At 43.4% G+C, this 21,972-nt stretch overlaps 1 long non-coding RNA gene across 2 annotated transcripts; it reads right to left on the bottom strand.

The window, feature by feature from the left end:
- Positions 1-1,244: 1,244 nt before the first annotated feature.
- Positions 1,245-20,615, bottom strand: LOC307217476. 2 transcript variants are annotated; one of them, XR_013839607.1, is made up of 5 exons: positions 19,169-20,615; positions 18,723-18,796; positions 17,240-17,407; positions 3,958-5,693; positions 1,245-2,344 (listed from the first exon to the last, which is right to left on the bottom strand). It is a non-coding gene; the product is annotated as an uncharacterized lncRNA (long non-coding RNA). The 2 variants fall into 2 exon arrangements; XR_013839608.1 differs by lacking the exon at positions 19,169-20,615 and having other exon boundaries at positions 18,723-18,897.
- Between the last annotated feature and the right edge of the window lie 1,357 nt (positions 20,616-21,972).

Below are 21,972 nucleotides of genomic sequence, written 5' to 3'. Positions count from 1 at the left end.
GGGGAACTTGTGCTCAAGCACTTTGGCCGTTAGCTTTCTGCTGGTCCGTAGCAATAACTTGTCCCCCATGTTATTAAACATCTGCATGGAACCACTGAAATTGATCATCCAAGGATTTAAAGTGCATTTTCACTAACATGCAAATGGCACACAACTCTCCCTCTTGGTTTTTCTAATACCAAGGAAGGTGCTGATGTTCTGGATCAATGCTTGGAGGTAGTAGTGGGCTAACAAACGAAGGCTTCATCCAGATAAGAAAGAGATGCTCCTGATAAGGAAGGGGGGGACTGTAGAACAACATTATTTTAGAAGGGATATTACTCCCCTTACAGAAGGAGGTTCACACTGTGGGATCGCTTCTGGACTTGGCTTGGCATGTCTGCAGTGGCCACTGTGTCCAGGAATGCCTTTGTCAACTGTGCCCATTCCGGAGGAGGTTAGATATGGGCATTGTAGCACATACCTTCATTACATCCATGTTGGATTATTGCAGCACACACACTTTTGAAAACTCTCCAGACGTTCCAGCCAGTCCAGAATAGATGTTAGTGCATGGGGCCATGTTACACTACTCCTGCAATAGCCACACAATTCAGAGCATTAAAGCCTTGCATGACTTAGATCCAGAATATTGCCTCCTTTTTATAATTTGTCCACTCCCTGAGATAAGAAGTCCCACTTAGAGCAGAAGCACATTTAGAATGGGTTGAGGGCAGGGGTGCTAACTAAGCCACACCCCGCATAATTGAATAGCAATGACCTTCCACTTTGCAGATCCTTGGCTCCCTGAAATATCTTATTGGGGGGCAAAGGAACCTTGGCCCCTAGGAGTTGGCTCCTATGGTTGAGGGGGGGAGCCTTCTTAGTGGCTGCCCCCAGATTATGGAACGCTTAGCCCCATAAAGTATGGTTGACTCCCTGCCTCATTGTTTTTCATTGGATGTCCACTTTATTCTATTAGGCTTTTATGGTAATGGGAGGTATTCAACTAGTTTTATTTAGAACAGACCCACTGAAACTAATGAACATGTTTAAGACTATATATTTCTGTGGGTCTGAGTAAAACCTAATTGAATTCCAGTTTTATGCTGGCTTTTAACCACTGATCCTGTCTCCTTGGTTGACTGTTAAGTAATGCTTTAATTCAATTGTATTTGTAAAATTAAATTTTGAAAGGTGCCTTGAGTGGTACTTTTGAACCATAAGTGGGGCGGGGAATCAAATAAATGTGTTTTTTTTAAAATAAAAAAACACCCTTGTATTCTTGTTGTAGTGGTGGTGATGTCTATTGGTATAATAATGGGAAGTCATAAAACATCCGAGGCCATTTCCCACCAGCCACAGCACGTTCCATTATGACTCTCACTGCAGACACAGATATGCAAACATGGGCAGCTCCTGTCTGGAAGGCAGGATGGCCTGTTTATAAGGAGTGGGTACATAATGTGATATTTGCTGCTTGACTGAACTCTGCATAACCACATGCCTTTTCATTCAGATTTGAATAAAGCTGCAGCCATTTTTTCAATCCAAAACTTTTTTTAAAAAAATCTCAAAGCTAAAATTTGCCTTGCCTCTATAATCCCAAATCCGCACGAGACTGACTATCCCCACAATAGTAGGAATTCTCAGAGATAAGGGCAGAGAAAAGCTGTCCCAAGCATGGTGTGGCGCTGGAGAGCTATATTTCATGAACCAGCCCAGAGTTCTGAAACTGATGTCCTGCACTATACTGTATTTGTTTTATTTGCTTCTGGGCAAATAGATGATTGAAAATGTAAAGCGCCATGTGATTTAATGTAGTGTAATCCCCCTTCAGCAACCCCATGGCATGAAAAAACAACAACAACAGAAGGCAGTAATGAGGTAGAGGCTTCTAAAGTGCAAACATCCCACTTCTCTATTGGAATATGCATCCATCTTTTCATTTCAAAATCTGTGCATACAAATATTAAAGCAACAGGACATCAATTAATCAGGCAGATGACAAGCTCGCCGGGCTATTGACATCACCTTTGCAAAAACATTAAACTTGTTCATTGTCGTGAACATTTCACCAATTGTTTCCCAGCAGATCTTGTTGCTCTTTTGTCAGATTTGGTTTCTCTTCATCAGTCAGAAATGTGTCCTTTCTGATTCAGCTGCCACATGTTTCAGGCGGACACGTCCAATGTTATGGAAGACAGTTTTAATGTGACTTTCTCAAGCGGCATTGCTGTTAAATGCCCCTACTTGCTATGGCCACGAGATGGCACCATAATACTGTTGTGTCTCCTCCAGCGGAGTAGGGGTTAGGAGCAATAGAGCATCCCCCCCCCAATTCAAGCAGAGAGGGAGGGTGTTCCTGTAACAAGAAACATGGTGTTACTGAGGCATAAGGGGCAAAGGAACTAGCCTGTTGTCCTGGTGCAGTACACACTGGTGCAGCCGCACATTTCACATGAGCATCTTGCCATGTGGAGCAATCCCCAGTTGGTAGCATGCAATCCTGTCCACCATTCATTCATCCACATCAGGGAAAGTGTCTCCAATTGGGATAGCCAGATGCAGAAGTCCCTACATTTTCAATAATTGTGTAGAAGAGAGAATTGCAGCAAGCGCAGCCTGCAAGTTATACCTACTGCAGTAGGTCTCAAATTTCAGTGGCGTCCCTGTGGGGTGGCAGAATCTGATGCCCACCCTGCCTCTTGTCTTCCATTCTACATCATAGTTGTGGCATCCCCAAAGCTCCACGCCCAGTACAACCAAACTGGTTGTATTATCCCTAAATCCACCTCTGGCTACTGCAAGGAGCTGAGTATGTTTAGCCTGGAAAAGAGGAGACTAAGAGGAGATGTGACAGCCATCTTTAAATATCTAAGGGGCTGTCACATGGAAGAGGGAACAAGCTTGTTTTCTCCTGCTCTAGAGGGTAGGACTCGAATCAATGGCTTCAAGTTACAAGAAAGGAGATTCTGACTGAACATCAGGAAAATCTTTCGAAGAGCTGTTCAACAGTTGAACAGACTCCCACAAGGGGTGGTCATCTCTCCTTCCTTGGAGGTTTTTAAGCAGAGGTTGGATGGCCACCTGTCATGGATGCTTTAGCTGAGATTCCTGCATTGCAGGGGTTGGACAAGATGGCCCTTGGAGCTCATTCTATGGTTCTATGACTTCCATCCTCCCTGACCATTGGGCTGTACTGGCTGGGACTGATGGGAGTTGGATCAGCAACAACAGGAGGGCAGCACATTGGGTGCCCTGCCCCTTCATCTGGAGGGCACCATGTTGGTGAAAGCTGCATCAGGACCTAAGGTTGTGCTGGGTCAAATGATGACCAGCCTTGCCTTTGCAACAGCAGCCAGACATTGCCCACTGGTAAGAATGGTCTTCCATTCTAGTTTGTCCTCACAATCAAGGCTTATTCATAGGTAGCCCACCTCTGAATTTCCATTTAGCTACCATGGCTAATAAGAGGGCCTTCCATGGAAGTGGCTGAGATGCAGCAGATAGGAGGAGCTCATGATGGGTGGAAGCAAGTGAAGATGTGGGAGAAACAGCTTGACAGGGTGGGTGGGACTTGCAGCATCTACACCTTTTGGAACAGCAGTCGGACTAGGGATAGAAACACCTGGCAGTTTTGTTTCTCTCAGTTTCTCATTTCTTCCAGCCTTAAATTCAGTTCTCCACATTTCTGCAGCAATTTATGGATTATTATTTTTATTGTCATGAAAATTATTCAGCATTTTAATGTGAATTTCTCCTAATAAACACAGTTTATTACTGTGTTTTGACTGGTGTGAAGGTTTTTACAAGCAATTTCTCCCAATGCTATGCATACTTCTATGCTAATTTCATACAACCATATCATACATCAATAATACATCAATTTCTATGCTTATTTTCCCAAAAAATACGCAACTTTGTACATGTTGTTTGCATGGAGAACATTGCACTGCACAATTCGGATATACGTACGAATTTGGACGGATGCCTGAAATAAGTTTTTCAGAAGGCAATGTGATCCTTGGGCTGAAACAGGCTCCCCACTGCTGCTCTACAGAAATAAAGAAAAGTATTAGCCCATCTCATGCATACATCCAACCTGAAGAGGATGGATCTGCTCCTTGCACTCACACACGTGCCAGTTGCCAAATTACAGCTTGATAGTGGCTCTCTCCATGCTTGGTGTGGTCATGTTCCTGTGCCTTGTAAATAATGATGTGCAGAAGCAAGAGACTGGAATTACATTCCTCCAGACACCCATTCAACAAGGGAAAGAATAAGGCACACTCGCTGTAATGCTATGCATTAAAAAGCACTTAGGCTGCTCAAACCAGAATCAGAATAGCACATAAACACTGTTGCCAGAGTCTCAATGGGACTCTGGAGTTCAAATGGGAGCTCTAGCATATCCACAGGGACTACATCAGGTGACAAGCGGAGTGGGGAATAGAGACCTTGGTGTATAATGATGTATTTGATACATGCAGAATCACCCTTCTGCTGTCATAATGGTTACAGGGAGACATGCTCAACTGTCATTGACTGGCCGGATGCCAAGGAGCAGTGGGAGGTACCAGCTGGGGAACACCCCCCCCCCAAGGGAATCCCCAGGGAAGAAGGCTCCGAGTTAGGGGGTTGGTGGTGGGATGACTGGTTGGGGGAGAAGAGGGGGCAGACTGGAAGGAGGAGGTGTCAGAAGCTGAAGACGCAACAGGGTATAGTGAGCAGGAAGAGTATGTGCTAGACAGCAGTCCAGAATCAGAGGCAGAAGCGGAGGCTGCAAAGGGGGACCAAGAGGCAGAGATGAGTCAGGCTGATGAAGAAGCCAGAGGGTTCTCCCCCTCCTGCTGTGACCAGCTCCCCTCTCCCCTGGTCTCCCAGAACCAGAAGAGGTATGAAGAGATAGGAGCAGGGACAGGCACAGCGGCGGAGTCTCTGATTACTTGGGAAGAATCTGGGAGAGGAGGAGACTTAAGCAACTGTTGGGAAGGCAGAGATCTTCAGTCTCCACAACTTCCTGATTGGGGCAAGATCTACCAGGACAAATTGCTGTGCTCTCTAGGCTTAGCCTCCTGAGCTGACCATGTTTCCTTCTTTAAAGAGGTTAACTTCACTGACTCTGTGTGATTTATTGCCAGCCTGCTCCTGACTCCCACTCCTGACATCAACTGTATATGTTCTCCATAAACCAGACTCTTTCCCACTGGCCCTGCTCACCCAGGTAAATAGAAGCAGGCATGCAGATGCCCAGAGAGATGGAAAAGGGCTATAGCTCAGCAGCAGAGCATTTCCCTCTCTCCCATTTCACTCCCCAGCCATTGCAGGTAGTACTGGGAATGAAGCTTCTGTCTGAAACTCTCCAGAGAGCCACTGCTAACTGGGGTTGCTAGCCTCTGACCCTCCACATGTTGCTGACCATTGGTCATACTACCTGGGGCTAGAGGGGGTTGTATTCCAACAATGCCTGGAGGGCCACAGGCTGGCAACATCCGGTATTCATGGTATTGAACTGGATGAACGAGGGGACTGATTCCGCTCACCTTTCCTTTCATCCGATAATCCCACACCGAGAGTCAACTACAGCATAGGCAGACTGCTAGCAAAGCTGCTTGAGTTGAGCAGGTTACTGAGTAGAACTGCTCCACCTCTCTTGGACAGCAGCCAGTTCTCCTGCAGAATGAACTCTTTCTATGTACATTTATTCTAAGCTGAAGACAAAAACAGAAAAAAACAAAACAAAAGCAGAAAATACTGGAAAATGTACAGGAAAAAATGGAATATGCATTTCTAAACTTGAAGAATCATAGAATTGCAGAGTTGGAAGGCATCCTGAGGGTCATCTTGTCCAACCCCCTGCAATGCAGGAATCTCAGCTAAAGCATCCATGACCAACCAACCTCTGCTTAAAAACCTCCAAGGAAGGAGAGTCTACCACCTCCCAAGGGAGACCATTCCACGGTCCAACAGTTCTTACTAAGAAGAAACTGGAAAGCAGTTGAAAATCCTCCATCACCCTGTTCATTCCTCAGCACCTATATTTTCTTAGATGGTTAGACATTTGTCAGTAAATTTGAAGAATATCGCTTTCAAAAATAGACACTTCTATACTTGGTCCCTACTTTTGCAAGCCCACTCACCTGGAGATTCATTTAAAGAAACTGGAGACAAGACTCCATGCAGATGAACAGGACAATGATGGGCATTTATTTGTTCGTCCATGATGACACTGGGTCCTGGCGGTATGGTCGACAAGGTGAAATGTTGCACAAGTTCAATCAGGATTCAACTTTGAAATTTTAGAATGCTCCAGTTTTGTTTTTGAAATGCAGATCATAAGGAAAACCAGAAGGCTTTGTTGATAAGTTTTAAGACTGCAACATTAAATGTCAGCTCCCCAAATTCAGGGCTTGTACTCCAGCCGTCAACTATGATTTCAGAGAATATCAGACATTCATTGCTGGATGACATGCACAGTGTGTGGTGGGCTATGAACATGCTGCTTGCATCACTAATGAAGTAAGAATCCAGCTTGCTAATGCAAAAAACAACAACAGAGGGCCATCAAAATGTCTGCATCACACACAGGCCTGTAAGAGAGGTGATGAAAAAGCAGGACATGCAGAGTTCTTGAACAAATGCAGCTGGCTGGATGAACACTGCTTTAAACTGGCTGCTGCAAAGCCAAATCCTAAGGATTTGCATACAGAAAATGGATCTAAATAAAGCCATTAAATGAGAGCATTACCCAACAACTAAGGCAGTCATAGCTAGATTCAGCACACTTGGTTTTATTTTTAGAGGAAAAGGAAAAGCTGTGGGGGTCCACCTTGCCACAGAAAGTTAAACTGCAGAAACCATCAATATTAATAAGGCATCTGTTAATGAGATGTTACTACAGGATGTCTTTAGCTCATGAGATGTATGGAAGCAAAAAGGCAGATAATATTACTGATTGCATGTGTACGGTTGAAGTATCCTACAAACTGGGGTACATAAAACTGTTTTCCCCAAAAGTACAGGACAAAAGGGGACTAAATCATGGGCTGATTTTCAAGATCCCCTATTTGATTGATATTACTGCTTTGTTGTCATTGTATTCTACCACATCCCTCACAAAAAAAGTTTAACCCTGCTGCACCTTTATATATTGTTTGAAGACTGCTTACACATATAATTTGGTCCATTGGGAATACATAGTGGGTGTAACAACATATAATCAATGAACAGCTCTTAGCAAGGGGCTCCATAAGACCCAATGACCAGTGGTTTGTATGCTTGAGTGGTCTTGACTTCCATTAAAAATAAACACAGTAACTGCACTGATCTCTGGTGCTTGGGGAAGGTCTCCCAGGCTTCCAACAAAGCTCGGGGGAAGACATCATTAAGTAACTTCTCCCATGGGGCTTATTCAGATTAGGAAGCCCTGGCAGCCAGGGAGGCTGCAGAGGGCTCGGAAAAATGTTCCATGAATAGAAAAGCTCCCATGTGAACCTGCCCTGTGAACATAACTCTGGCCAACAAGATGGTGCCAACACCTTATTAGAGGGAGGAATCCTACTGAATTAAGTCTCCATTCAGCTCTACCTGCCAATCAGATGATGACATGCACATGTACAGATGGATTGGGGTCAACTGATCTTTTCAACTGAACTGTATAGATGCCACAAAATGTTGTATGTCTCAAAGCCCAGATAGGATCAATCCATGGGGTGTGGGTGGGGGGAGAAAAACAGACACACAACCCACAGTCACTTCACAAGAATAAAATAGGCCCAACCCAACACTCACCAAAATCATAAAAGAATTCTAAAGTGCCCTGTGAAAGAGGCAGGGAAATGGAAGTTTCTTTTTTGCAGTGGAATTTTAAAAACTGAGAAATCGGAGGACAGATTTCAGCACGGTGCTGCTAGTATTCTTGTCTATGAACATCTCTTTAACTTCCCTCCATTTAAGACTGAAAACGTTTTCTAGCAGTTTCCACAGAAAGTTCCAGCTTCCTGAGGATTTGCATTTGATTCCTGCTTTGTATAAATTTTGATGACACAGAGATGAAAAGACTGCTTAAGCTCTGGGGTTAAGAGAGTGGATGAAGCAGGGTTATGTTATCTGGGGTCAATTTATTAATCTACAGTTAACATGCTCTGATGTCCCAATGCTAAGCACAGTTAGTTTGAAAGCCTTCCTCATTTTAATTAAACACACTTGAAAAATAAGCATTGGACGAAGTATTATAAACAGTGCCATTTTTCTAGAAAAAGAGGTCTGGAAATCACCATGAACGTCTCCCTTGTTCTCTTATAATGGCAATGGGGCCCACCTGAGAGGGGTCAGAACTGAGTTCCAGTCTGTTCTGGCTGTGGGGGGGGGAGCCCTGATAAATGATCCACAAAGCAATCAGGTGGCCTTCAGCAGTATTGGAATCAGAAGACCTTGTAGCTCTTCAGAAGTTGTTAGATTCCAATTCCCATCATCTCTGACCATTGGCCCTGCTGTCTGAGGCTCATGTGAACCCCTGCCTCCTTTCTCACACACACATGCGCACATGCGTGTGCGCGCGCACACACACACATATATACACACACTGCCCAAACTGCATCCTATCAAGTTCTTATTCTGGAAAGGGAGATGATTCCTTCTATCATCAAGTTAGCACTTGCATCTTTCAGGTATGTGATGGAATGATGTGGAAAGAAGAAATGTGAGACTAAGACAGCTGCCAGTAACATGAAGCAACTGAAGAAAAGGAGATAAAATTATAGAACCATTGCCTAGCTATGCCAATCATTTGCCACCAGGCATTTGGAGTATGGACCAAATATTGTGCCCATTATGATCTGCAGCTGTGAAGCCTATTGGCAACAGGGTTGTGTAGTGGTAAGTGTCAGAATAGGACCTGGGAGACCAGGGTTCAAATTCCCACTTGGCCATGAAGTTCACTGGGTGACCTTGGGCCAGTCGCTGCCTCTCAGCCTAACCCACCTCACAGCCAGATGCACTGACCACTTAGACCTTCTCATGAGCATGGGCTGCCCCAGTCTTTTCTGTGCTGCAGCGGGCTCCACTTGTGCACTGAGGTTGTGTGACTGGAGCATTCTCCAGCAGTGAAGGGAGCAAGGCAGCCTGTACAATTCTTTGTTTGCCCTGAAATAAAATGACTGGGGGAGAATATCTGCTACAACCAATTCAATGAAAGAATATGCTTGCAATTCTTTCCAAATTGTGGAAGAGGGAGAGAGGATACATTCCACCTGCTTGGTAAGAAAAAGAGCATTATTACCATCTCCCAACCTTGATCCTTTATAACAGAAGAAACAGGCTGAATTGTTATCACTGAAGTCCACATATGTTCACACAAGGGACAAAAAGCCATCCTGAAGATAGATCATGTAGCAAAAAATGAAGGTCAGCAAAATTAGAAATGTCCTCAGCTTGAGGCCATGGTTGTCCTCACTGCTCTCTCAGAATCTGCATCTGATCACTGAGGAAGTTAAAAAGAGAGAGAAATGGGACTCAGTTGTCACAGCCATTTGTCTAGGTTAGGGTCTCTCAGACTGATGAGCCTGCTTTTCAAACTTCCCCAAGGACTTGTCGTATTCCATTTTACATTCATGCAGTTTTGACTCCCAAAGTTAGTTAGTTTATTATTTAATTATTTAATTATTTATTTATATACCACCCTATACCCAGAGGTCTCAGGGCAGTTCACAGAATAAAATCAATAAATAAAACCACAAAATACATTATCAAAATAAAAACAACAACCCAATAACCATCCCTCTCAGGCAGTTGTCTTTCCATCTCTGTGAAACACCACATCTAGGGGGCAGCACACTCCAGTCTACTCCTCCCGCTTTAAGAAGAGCACTTCTGCATCAGACCAAAGACCTATCTAGCTCAGCATGCAGTCCAAAGTGGGCCAACCAGATGCCTATGAGAAGGCAGCAGGCAGGACATCAGCTCTCAACTCCCATAACGTGACCAATGGTCAGGGATGCTGGGAGACATAGTCCACCCACATCTGGAGAGCTAAAGGTTCCCCATCTCTGAGATAGAGCTGTGACCAACATTGGGTGAAATCCCATTTAGGCATTCTATTTATTTGGTGGGCTTGGACTTTAATTCATCCACATTCGTAGTTCTGTAAGGGGAGAACATCCAGGCCCTGCAGTGATATCATCTTGAGAGGTTCCCAAAATGTCCCAGCTCCCAAACTCCCTGCAAAAGTATTAACAAACCAGGAAATTATCCCCAGCTCTGCAATTAAACTGTATCTCTCCTAATCTGTCCCGCCCCAAGAAATCTCAGTTCCCATTTGGTATTCAGAGTGAGAAAAGGAGAGTAACATTGCCTTTTGTTCCCCTCAGAAAGGGTAAATTGGACAAACTAAAGTGTGCTTCCTGACAACCTGCTTGTTGAGCGTTCATCCTGAAAGGACCTTATTAGATGACATTGGCAGTTTAGTGAGTATTCCTCCTGATTAGATTGTGAGGAGGTTAGACAATGTTGTGTCGAGCCAGTCTCGTCCCACACTTCACAGCAGTTTACTATGGGGGTGGAGGTTTCTTGGATAAGACCACCAGATCAAGTCTAATTGTGTCTCTTGAATTTGCCAGTATGTGACGGAATCCCACAACAAAACTGCTCTTTTAAAGAGAATTATACAAATTTAATAAATAATAATAAAAGAGAGGTTTGTGGAGGAGAGAGCTGGTAGATGATTATAGACCGTGACAGCTATGCTGTGCCTTCACAGCTGCAGACAGCATTGTTTCTGAATACCAGTTGCTGGAAACCACAGGAGGAGAGTCCTCTTATGCTCAAATCCTGCTTGCAGGGTTTCCACAGGCATCTGGTGGGCCACTGTGAGAACAGGATAATAATGATGAAGAAGAAGAGTTTGGATTTGATATCCCGCTTTATCACTACCCAAAGGAGTCTCAAAGTGGCTAACATTCTCCTTTCCCTTCCTCCCCCACAACAAACACTCTGTGAGGTGAGTGGGGCTGAGAGACTTCAGAGAAGTGTGACTGGCCCAAGGTCACCCAGCAGCTGCATGTGGAGGAGCGGAGACGTGAACCCGGTTCACCAGATTACAAGTCTACTGCTTTTAACCACTACACCACACTGGCTCTCAACCTGTTTGTTGAGATGCTGGACTAGATGGGCCATTGGCCTGATCCAGCAGGCTTTTCTGTCCTTGGCAGTGGAAATGTCCTAAATCAATGGTGAATTCCCAGATCAAATCAGTCCAAAGATTTGTAGGGAACAGATGACCATTTCACCTGGAATGGAAGTACAGAGTAGGTGCTATAAACTGCTGAGGAGGCTGGCCAACTCAAGCCTCTCACTTTCTTTTCCTCCTTCTTGTTCCTTGTAATTACTTTCCATAATAAAATCATCCTTTGATGTAATATAATTGCCTTAAAGTGTTGCTAGTTAATGGAGTGAGGAATTGAGGGAGACCGGTCAACTGGGGGGTGGGGAATTCTCACTCTCTGTAAAGATGGCATTTGTTTGCTTTCTGATTCTTCTTGTGCACCTCAGGTTGGGGGGCAGAACAGCTGTGGAAAGACCAAGCCAGCGAAGGTTCCTGTGTGGGGAGCCACTGTGCCAATATGGGAACAATCAAGTTCAGAGATTGCTTCACAAAACTGCTGCAAGGAAATTGAATTATAAATGTGGGGACTTCTATATATTAAGGCTGGTGTGTGACTGTTGTTGTTTTTTGTTTCGCTTTTTAAGAGAGGGGAAATCATGTGAAGGGGTGGTTAAGATGGTGATAATTTCTTCCTACGCTAGTATTGCTGCTGGTGGGGGTGATGGGCTGGATCCAGAACTGTCCTTCTGCAAATGTCCTTTCTTCCATTCATGGAAGGGACTGGGATCTAGTGAGGGCTGCCACTGGTGGGAGGAGCAGGTGGCCATTTTCATTTGATTTGCTTCCCTCCTGCGCAACCACCTCCACAACTCCTCCCACACGGTTTTTGGAGAATCCTCCAGTTCTCCAGAGGAGATTATGAGGGAGGTCCAGGGGCTGCAGGAAGAAGGCAGAAGCAGCAAATATTGCTTCTCCCTCCCACAGCAGAGTTCCACACATGGGAAGTTTGGATCCGCCATCACAACAATAGCAGCAACAGAGAGCCATTAACAGGTTCACACTTTACAGATGTGTCTTACAAAAAGACACATCACTGCCCTGAGGAGTTTACACTCTTAAAAAAAATTGCCAGTTCATTTTTATTTACAATCTAAAATTCAACACAAGTGAGGGAACAGAAGAAGAGGTTGGGGAAACAGGGAAAAAGTGCACGAGCACTTCAGTTACATAAACTTGGGCATTTGCCCCACAGAGATGGTTCTGGGCATTGTGAAAGGGCAGAAATTTGTTAGCAATGTTAGTTATTATCTGTGTAGATTTATTCCCAAGAGGGCAATAAAACCATTAACATCTCAGTGATTTGGAATAATACAACAAATATCACTCCTTTTTTCTTCCTCTTTACTAGCGAACCTCAGAGCCAGACATCCCTGACACTGTATTGATTGCTATCAACAAACAAAGAGTCTCTCTAATACATATGAAGTCCAAGGTAATAATCTTCTTTTGATACTTTACAGCATACCTACTCACTGGAAAAGGCACACACACACTGAGCTATGCCATAAGTTTCATTCAAAATTCCCCTTTGGGATTCTCTGCCTTAGTTGCCAGAATAACTTGGAGAACTGCTGCTCCAGTTTCAGCCAGTTTTGATAACCACCAAGTCCTGGTGACAATTTTAACAATCATGGAACTTCAAAATGATTTGCTTAATTTTACCCTCCCTGGCCTTCTCCTCGCCCGTCTCTCTTTCACAATCTGACTTAAACATTGAGAGATGCATTAAATGAACAGAAACTACAGAAGAGGAAAGCAGAAAACATATTGTCCTAGTGTATGGTCTGAAGGTACATAAGGCTACCACTGAACCGCTCAGTGCCTGTATGGGCAGCCACCCAGGAACCCCCTGAACACTGTCTCAGGTCAGACAGGTCCCATGTTGAAAGAAAGGAGGGGTATAAATAAAATTAAGCTGCCTTAGACTGAGTCAAACCACTGTTTCATTGAGCGCAGTGCAGTCTAATCTGAGTGCTGTAGCTGTCTGGGTCTCAGTAACTCAGTAACTGGGTCTCAGTAACTCAGTCCTGCTACCTGAGATCCAATCTCAAAATACTAGTGATTGAACCTGGAGCTTCCTAATTGCAAGGTACATATTATACCACTAAGTTTTGGCTCCTTCCCTGCAAATGCATGCTTTGACATCCTCAAAGGAAGAATACACCAACAGGCTCTGCCAAAAAACACCACTCCATTGTTCCCTATATCCACCAATCAATACAAGTAGAAGGGCAGACATCATCTCCAGTTATATTGATTGAGCTACAGGTAAGAAAAGTCCCTCTCTACTCCATATTCTAGAGCAGGCGTCACCAACATGGTGCCTGTGAGTACAGATGTTCCCCCAAGAGACCTTCCCTGGTGCTCACAGGGTCCCCTCCCCCTTCCTTCGCCTTGTAGCCAATCAAATAGGTTTGGGGAAATGATTGGTTGTTGAGGATGCCTGTCAACAACAGTTTCTCTGGTTTGCAAATGGGTCCAAGAGCCCCAAACGGTTGGTGATTTCAGTTCTGGAATAATCAAAGCCTTAGTTAAGAAGGAGATCATTATTATACCTCCTCTAGCAACTACTCACGGGTCTACAGGGAGAGCTGCCTTGCCATTTCAGCGCCCTGACAAAAAGAGGAAAAATATAGCCTACAATTTGTCATGTTTCCCTGTCTAGGCAACCCACAAAAATGAGATCAAGTATATGTTGGCTGTCGCTGAGCACATCTAGAGAACAAAAACTATCTGACATTCCACACAAAGGCCCCTACTGCTCACTTTGCCAATGTGACCATGCAAATTCAGCTGAGCAAATGGCCATTTATCAAACAAAGCAAAATCTATACCATTGGAAACAGGTTTGTTCAAGAAGCCAGCCCAGAAAATGCACCACTAAAATGTTCCCATTCTACAAGACGTTTGCTCAAAAACATTTGCCTCCTTGCATGTGCCCAATTAATGCTTCAAATTCTCTCCCTGATTTTGAATCTTGTTTCCGTAATTATTTTTGGCTAATTTAGATGTTACTACTGACGATCAGATTAGCTTGGCCAGAGGCTGTTGGATTTAATTGTGGTGAGGTTATTACCAGTTTGGATTATTTTGGAAACCAAATCTGAATAAGAAAAACTTGAATAGCTTCGGGGATAGGCAGGTGCAAAGACAGACACAGTAACATAAATCATGTATTCTTCAGAAGTTGGTCTTCTATGCTAACATTGCGTTCATTACAATACTTGAAATCTCATTTTTTTAAAAAAAAAAATTAGTTAAAGCTGCAAGAAAAAACCTGCCATCAAAACTTCAATAAAATTTTAACAATTAATTCCATAATTCTGCTGTAACCCATATAAGTGTCTTAAAGAAATAAGTCTGACTGGATGCAAAGGGGCTTACTTCTGACTAGATACATATAATGATTTCACTGTTAATGAAGCTTTTGTCCAAATGATTGGTCACTCAGAAGAATAATCCAGTTCCCTCTCACATACTCCCCTCCCTTGCCCATTTGTGGGTGCCCTTCATCACCAACGCATGTTCCCCATCAATGGCCATCCTACATGCAGAGAACTGCACTCAAGGGAAGATTGCATGTGCCCGATAGCACAAGTACACAGGGCTAGCCCTAACTATTAGGCAAAGTGAAGCAGCTGCAAATGCTGCAGGGTGAGGGGAGTTGAAATCTGTAGAAAGGGTCCCCCTGTTCGATAAAACGTTGACTTAGCACATCTCGTGTTCCCACCACCACCACTCTCCGAGGATGCAAAAATGAGGAATGAGAAAACATTGCCATGGTGAGGCTCTCTATTCATAGTAGACTCCCCTGATGAATAAAAGCAGAGGACAGATTGACCCCCACTGCCCCCCACACCTGTTGCTGTGGAACCAGGCTTGTACTCATGAGCTGTCATTTCAAAATCCCTGTCAACAGAGAGCAGCAATCAGGCACCATCCTCAGTCACCAGAAGTTAAAGATGATATGGCTGAAGGGAAGCAAGAGGCCTGTCAAGCACCATGGGATGGATTCTGAAGGCTCAAAAGCTCATCAACATTGTCATGGAGAGGTGTCTTGGATTCAGGGGCTGAATGTTGTTTGCCTTCCACTGTCCCAAGACAAACCCCTGCAATGGCATTGGGACTGGAGAGAAGAGAGTAGAAGCTCGCACCACACCCTCCAGTCCTGAACTTCTCACGGAAGATGAGGGAACACTGAGGAGGCCTTGACACTATACTCCATGGATCAGATAAAGGAACTGTATCGTGGCGCCAGATCCTGAGAGCTCTCAGAAGCAGGACCGGCTTCTGCAGGGTCCCCTCGCTCATTGGATAAGGAACTCAGAGGTCAGGAGCTCTGTCCTCTGTTTTCCTTCCTTTTCTCATCCACACACATGTACAAGTTTACTTCGTGGGCTAATAACAACTGCTACTGCTGCTATAACCAGGGTGCAAAAATCCAGGTTCTCCATTGCCACTAGTACCTCCTTTATTTAAAATAGTTTTATGCAAGGTCCTTTCAACGTGGCTTACAGTCAAAACCATAACAAAATACAGCAAAACAGCATTATCAATGAAACCAGATTAAAAAGAAAAGAAACAAAAGAAAAGAAATCAACCTGGCAACTGACAACTGGGATGCTGTAGCGTTTAGGAAGCAAGTTACTCCCCCCTCCCTGGCTCCATGACAAACAGTCACTAGCTCTTACATTTTGCAAAATAAAAAATTCATTCCTGATATTAAAAACAAACAAGCATCTTGACAGTAAAACATTCTTATGATCACAAAGTGCTGCCTTCCTTTGCCTCCTATGTATTTTTTGAAACCATTTCAACCTATTCTATCCCTTGTTTGTGAAATGCATACATCTAAGATTTCCCTTAAGAAGTACTTGAATCAATAAGGATGCCAATACTGTTTTGATTTTCTGGATGAAACCTCTACTGGTGGGGCAGCCTCAGACTTCATGCCTTTCCCAAATGTCCACCATTCATGAGAATTTCAGAAGTGGTGAGAGTGATCACAGCAAAGGGTACAGTATAAATTCTGAACAAATACAAAGGGTTGTGATATGTCATTTGCTCTCCAAAGGTCAATCTTCCCTTGCTGGGTTGGCTCAGGAGAGAAAAGCGATTGTCATTGTCATTCATTTTTGTTCACTGACCATTTGATGGGCATGTTGCAGACAATCTCTGCCAGATTAGGAATAGTTCTTTGCTCTCTAATATCTTCTATGCCCCTGTGAACTAATTCCTCATTAATCATAGGAGGTATCAGGGTACCAGTCAGACTGCAGGGACACGTTTATTTGGGCATGCGTGATGCTATATTATACATTCCTGAATAAATAATGCTTTGTTTGTCCTTGAACAGATCAAAATTCTGGCCAAGCCAAATGCCTTGCCAGGGTGTTCAGTATAACACTGAAGAGAAGAGGTAATGATGAACTGTCCTAAAGTGACCTTTAATAGCAAGAAGGATGTGCACAGGTCCACATCATATAACCTTTCGGGAGGACCCCAAGAAACCCCAGTCACCAAATGATAAAGTTAGGCCCCAAAAGAGCAGCAGGTTGGCCTAGTTTTACTCACGAGTGCTAAAAGGGCAGGGCAGGATGATCTGGAGAGTGAAAAGTAACAGGAAGTCACCCAAAGCACTCTTTAATCTAACGAGGATGGAAGAGTCAGGGGCGGGAGGGAGAAAGAGAGGGAGAGAGAGCATGAGGAGGGGAAGTATTTCCCTCCTCCAGCTTTTCAGGAAACAGCTGAGCAGTGGTTTCAAATGAGAGCTAGTAGGAAATGCACCAGGGGCCAAATTTGGCCTGCAAACCATCACTTCTGCGCCCCTGCTTAGGCAGTGATCTTCTACTGCACAATGTTTCCCCTCACAATAGTGAGAACGAAGACATGAGACTTTAAGGTTTTCTTATCTTGCAAGTATCATTTCCTTGCTCTAAGACAGCAAGGCATATCAAGACTTTTCAAGGAAGAAGACTAAAAATCAGGATCATTTTCAGATTCTGGAGTGATATACAAGACGAGACAAGGTGTCAAACTGGCCATAATGGGAACAGTCCATAACAACTTACTAAATTAATGATTTCTAGTGCTTACCTTTCCTGGTAAAATTCCAGAGTTCAAGATGGGTTCCCTGGGTTGAAGCTTTAGAGGCATCAGGACAAGACAAGGAGACATAAGAAGGTTCTCCAGAAAGGAGGGTCCCAGAGGTTAGTTCCCACGCAGCTAAGACAAGCAGGAATTGACAAGGGATGAGATGCAGAGCTGAGACAGAAAGCAAGGGAACAACAACACAGGCTAATAAGAAAGCATGAACATATGTGTATAACCAGTGAGATGCATGATTCCTACATCCAGCAGACACTTATGACCCATAGCAGCTCACCAGAGAAGGCAACTTGAACTAGCCAGTAAGGAATGTGGTCAAACCCAACAAGAATCAATTGCCATAAACTAGGTCACTTGCATAAAGCAACTGTAAGGGACCAGTAACCTGACAAACAATATGTAGATGGCTTCAAGAACACCCAGTTTATACTGAATTTAAAGAACCCACAAACATTGTGACTGGGATCTTCAACCCACAGAGTCTGCATTTGTAATGTTGAATTTACTTGGATGTCTAAGGCTGCAACTTATGGGAAGAATCTCATGTGTGAAGCATGTGTGCATGTGTGATACAAACACTCTGATTTAAGTATTCATTTGTTTTGTGCTGCCCTCACTTGGATCCTTCAAGTATACAGTATCCATGTACGGGTCTCAATAAGCTGACAGGGCCCTTCTCACATTACCCAGTGGTTGCCACTGGATGTGCATAAAGCTTTGAGCTGTGAACAAAGCTTTGAGCTGTGGTCTCACTGGTGTGCCTACATACATATTTCTGCATGTTCCCATTTAACTTTCTCGGGAGGAAACAAACATTTCACATGCACATCTGAAGTGTAGGGCTCAATCCAGCCAAATTTAGGTCCCTCTGATTAACTCTCTCATCAAACACCATGTACACTCAATACATATAAAGCACATGGCTTCCCCCAAAGAACCCTGGGAACTTTAGTTTGTTAAGAGTGCTGGGAATTGTAGCTCTGCAAGGGGGATGCGGGTGGCACCACAGAGCCTAGGACTTGCCGATCAGAAGGTCGGCAGTTCAAATCCCCGCGACAGGGTGAGCTCCTGTTGCTTGGTCCCTGCTCCTGCCAACCTAGCAGTTCGAAAGCACATCAAAGTGCAAGTAGATAAATAGGTACCGCTCCGGTGGGAAGGTAAACGGCATTTCCGTGTGCTGCTCTGGTTCGCCAGAAGCGGCTCAGTCATGCTGGCCACATGACCTGGAAGCTGTATACCGGCTCCCTCGGCCAATAAAGCGAGATGAGCGCCACAACCCCAGAGTTGGTCACGACTGGACCTAATGGTCAGGGCTCCCTTTAGCTTTACCTTTAAGGGGTAAAGTACAGTTTCTGGGATTCTTTGGGGGTGCTTTAAGTGTACAGTATGAACACGGTCTCAGTGTATTATAAAAGTGCTTAATTTGGGCAGGATTGTGTCTGTGATGTGTTAAGCAGCTCTGTTACAATACCTTCAGGTGGATTCCCAAGCAAAATTCAGGACAGGCAATCCAGTGAAGCTGGTTCTGCAGTGTTTTGTGTGGTTCTGCAAATGGAATAAATGAAGTTATTACATGACCAGTCCAAAGCATTTTGCTGCCTGCACCAAGTTACCAAATGGCTGGCGTGCACACGCACATACACCTCATGCTCGGACAAACACTTTGAAAAATCTTGCTGCCCTGTTCAGTTATCGATTCCTGCTTTTAGCTGTGGCCCCTCAATTTCACCCCCAAAGCAGCCTGCTTCACCTTGCCACACTGCAAGGCCAGCTCTGTGTGATCATAACGAAAGGGAACACATCAAATAAAGAAGCATATATCCTGCACTGGAGCAACTTCTAAATATTCTGGGACAAATGCAGCAGAGAAACAGCCAGAGGGAAAGCATTTGAAAGGTGCTAGAATGATTTACTCACCAGTCCTGGGAGCTGGTACAGTTCTGCGTGACCAGAGCTTCTTGTGGCAAGGCAGAGAATTCCAAAAGCATCTCGGGGGGGGGGGGGAGAGAACTCAAGACAGAGAGAGGCCAGACTCAGTTTCAGCAAATTGACACTTCCACGCAACCCAAGATAATAATAATAATAAAAATTAAGAATCAACTCAAATGCGACTGAAACGTGTAATTATGCAAAACTGCTTTAAATGGGCATTTGTTCAAAAGCGGTGGGCTTTAAAAGATTAATAAAATTAAACACTCTGCAGCAGCATTTCAGTTCCCAACCCAAATGGGTCTCTGGAGCCCCTCTGGGAGCTCATGGCAATGGATGGGCAAACTCCCACTGATTGAAATGAGGCTGGTTAGGAAGGGCAAGGCTTTTGTGTGGCTCATGTGCTTGCTTTAGAAACCCTCTGCCGAAGTCAAACTCAAAACCCACATTTTGATAATACCATTTAAGAAAAAGAACTATAGTTTGCTGGTGCCAATCTTTCTGATTTCTACTACTGCTTGCATTCCAAATGCATTAACTTCCAGCGTTTGGGGGTTTCTTCTTTTGCTAACTTACTATTGTATGAAATGATCGTGTGCAGGTGAGGTGCATGGATGGGCTCAAACCACAACATGCAGCTCCCATTCAGACCCTGATCTCTTTCTGGGTATAAATTTCAGCAAGAACAATCTCTGTCACGTTGTTCATGTCATGGTTTTAAGAATATTTGGAGCATTTTACAAGTATGTTATTTAGATGTATATTTCTGAAAGACTGAAAAGGAAACATAAGTTGTGAAATAGGCACTCTTGCTGGAAGTAAAAAAAAAATATGGAGACACAAGCTAGGCACAATCACTTAAAATTAATTAAACCTAAAGATTCAATCCTGGGCCTACTTACCTGGGAGTAAGTCACAGTGGATACAGTGAAACTTATTTCTGAGTGTACATCCAAACAGTGGGACTTATTTACAAGTAAAATGGAACTTTGTGTAAATGGGTTTTTAAAAAGTATTTTGTAAACCACCTAGAAGCCTATCCTGGCAGGAAGTCATATATGCATTAATAATGATGGGAGTATTTAATTTTGTGCCACAATTCTATAAGTGCTTACCTGGGAGTAAGAGTCTCTGATTTTGATAGGGCTTACTTCTGACATATATAGGATTGCACTGTAAATTTCCTTAATTCCATTGAGACACAGAGCCCAAGTCTATACAGGTTGACTCGGAAGTAAATCCAGCTGAGTTGAATGGGACTTAGTCATACTTAAGGGTACACAGGATTGTACACTTAATTATCGCTAGCTTTTTTCTGGGTTTTACCCTGTTTGTTTTTGTCCAATTTAAAACATCTAGTTTTCCTACTCCCCATTCCCCCCCCCCAGCTTTTAAAAGATATTTATACACATACAAGAACAACCCATTAATTACAAGCAGCCTGAATCTGTAACTCCCCCCATCCCCACCCCTGCTGGTGAATAATCCCACTTCCTTTCCTGAAACCTCTCACCTGAGTAAGCCTGCCAGAGTCAAACACTGGAGAAAAGCCCTTTAAAGCACTCCATATCTTGACCAAATGTGCAGACGCTAAAGATAAGAATGAGCTTTTCTATAATGGTCTTGCTTGACTTTAATGTTAGGATGTTCCGCTGATGGGAAGAAAGGGGTTGGCCTTGCATTCTTTAATACTGTTTACAAAGAGCAAAGTGTCTCTCTCTTTCTCAATTCCTCCCACCCCAACCCAGCTAAAATCTCTTACCAATTTTAAAACCAGATGGGACTATTCTTATGAGACTCTAATCTGATCTTTTCTTTCTAAATGGAAAAAAGAATACTTTCGTTTCTTTCATTAACGATTAAATACACACATTTACATTGTGTTGACTGCAGTATAGATGTTTAATGTGTTTAATGATGAAAATAAATACAATATAAATATACTGGGTGATTATTCAGAGTTAGTCACACTCAGAGAGTTGACTCACTGGCATGAATGGACACTCAAGTTCACTGATTTTAATAAGTCAGGATATGCATATCACCCAATGTATATGCGTATCAAATGGGTGTGCAAATATAAACAACACGATCCCATTGTTTGTGTGTATAATACTGTACTGTACTATATATTTGAATACTAATGTTACATTTACAATATAAATGTATGATGCATATTAATCATGTCTATTATCAGCAAAATGAATGTTATGAGGAGGGGTGCTTATACCATACATATTTCTATATTGAGAATGTGTATTGGTAAAGGTGAATCAGTTTCATAAACAGTATATGAATGAATGCAACTGATTCAACCTCAGCCCTGCTCATTCTCTCTAGAGGGGGGAATGTGTGTTTGTGTGTGTTAGTTTCCCCTAGGGTGGAAATGGTCTCATCTTTACCTACTTCAGCCCATGATTTTTATTTTTTTTTTAAGTGGGAACTTCATTGTATATTCTGGAAAAGTATATTGGTTGGGAAGCTTTAACAGAGCTAAGGAGTATGTGCAAGGAGTGAGAAACTAAATTGATGGATGGATGGTTAAATGAATATAAATGAACTGATACCTTTACAGGAAAATAACATTTCTTTTCTTTTTTTTATTCTATAGATCAGTGGGTTTTGTATCTGTAATTCTTTCATATCAGCAAAGAGGAAATAAACTCCCATGTAAATCATTTCCCCCCACCTGGAAGCATATTAAAACCGTGCCATTTTTTTTTCTTTTAAGCAGTGCCCCCCTCCCCCACCATTTGCTTATCAGTTCATCCACCATTACATTTTAAATGAAA

This window comes from Podarcis cretensis (assembly GCF_951804945.1).
Source record: "Podarcis cretensis genome assembly, chromosome: 5".
NCBI lineage: Eukaryota > Metazoa > Chordata > Lepidosauria > Squamata > Lacertidae > Podarcis > Podarcis cretensis.
Note: the sequence above shows the minus strand (reverse complement) of the source record. Positions and strands in the feature narration are given on the sequence as shown.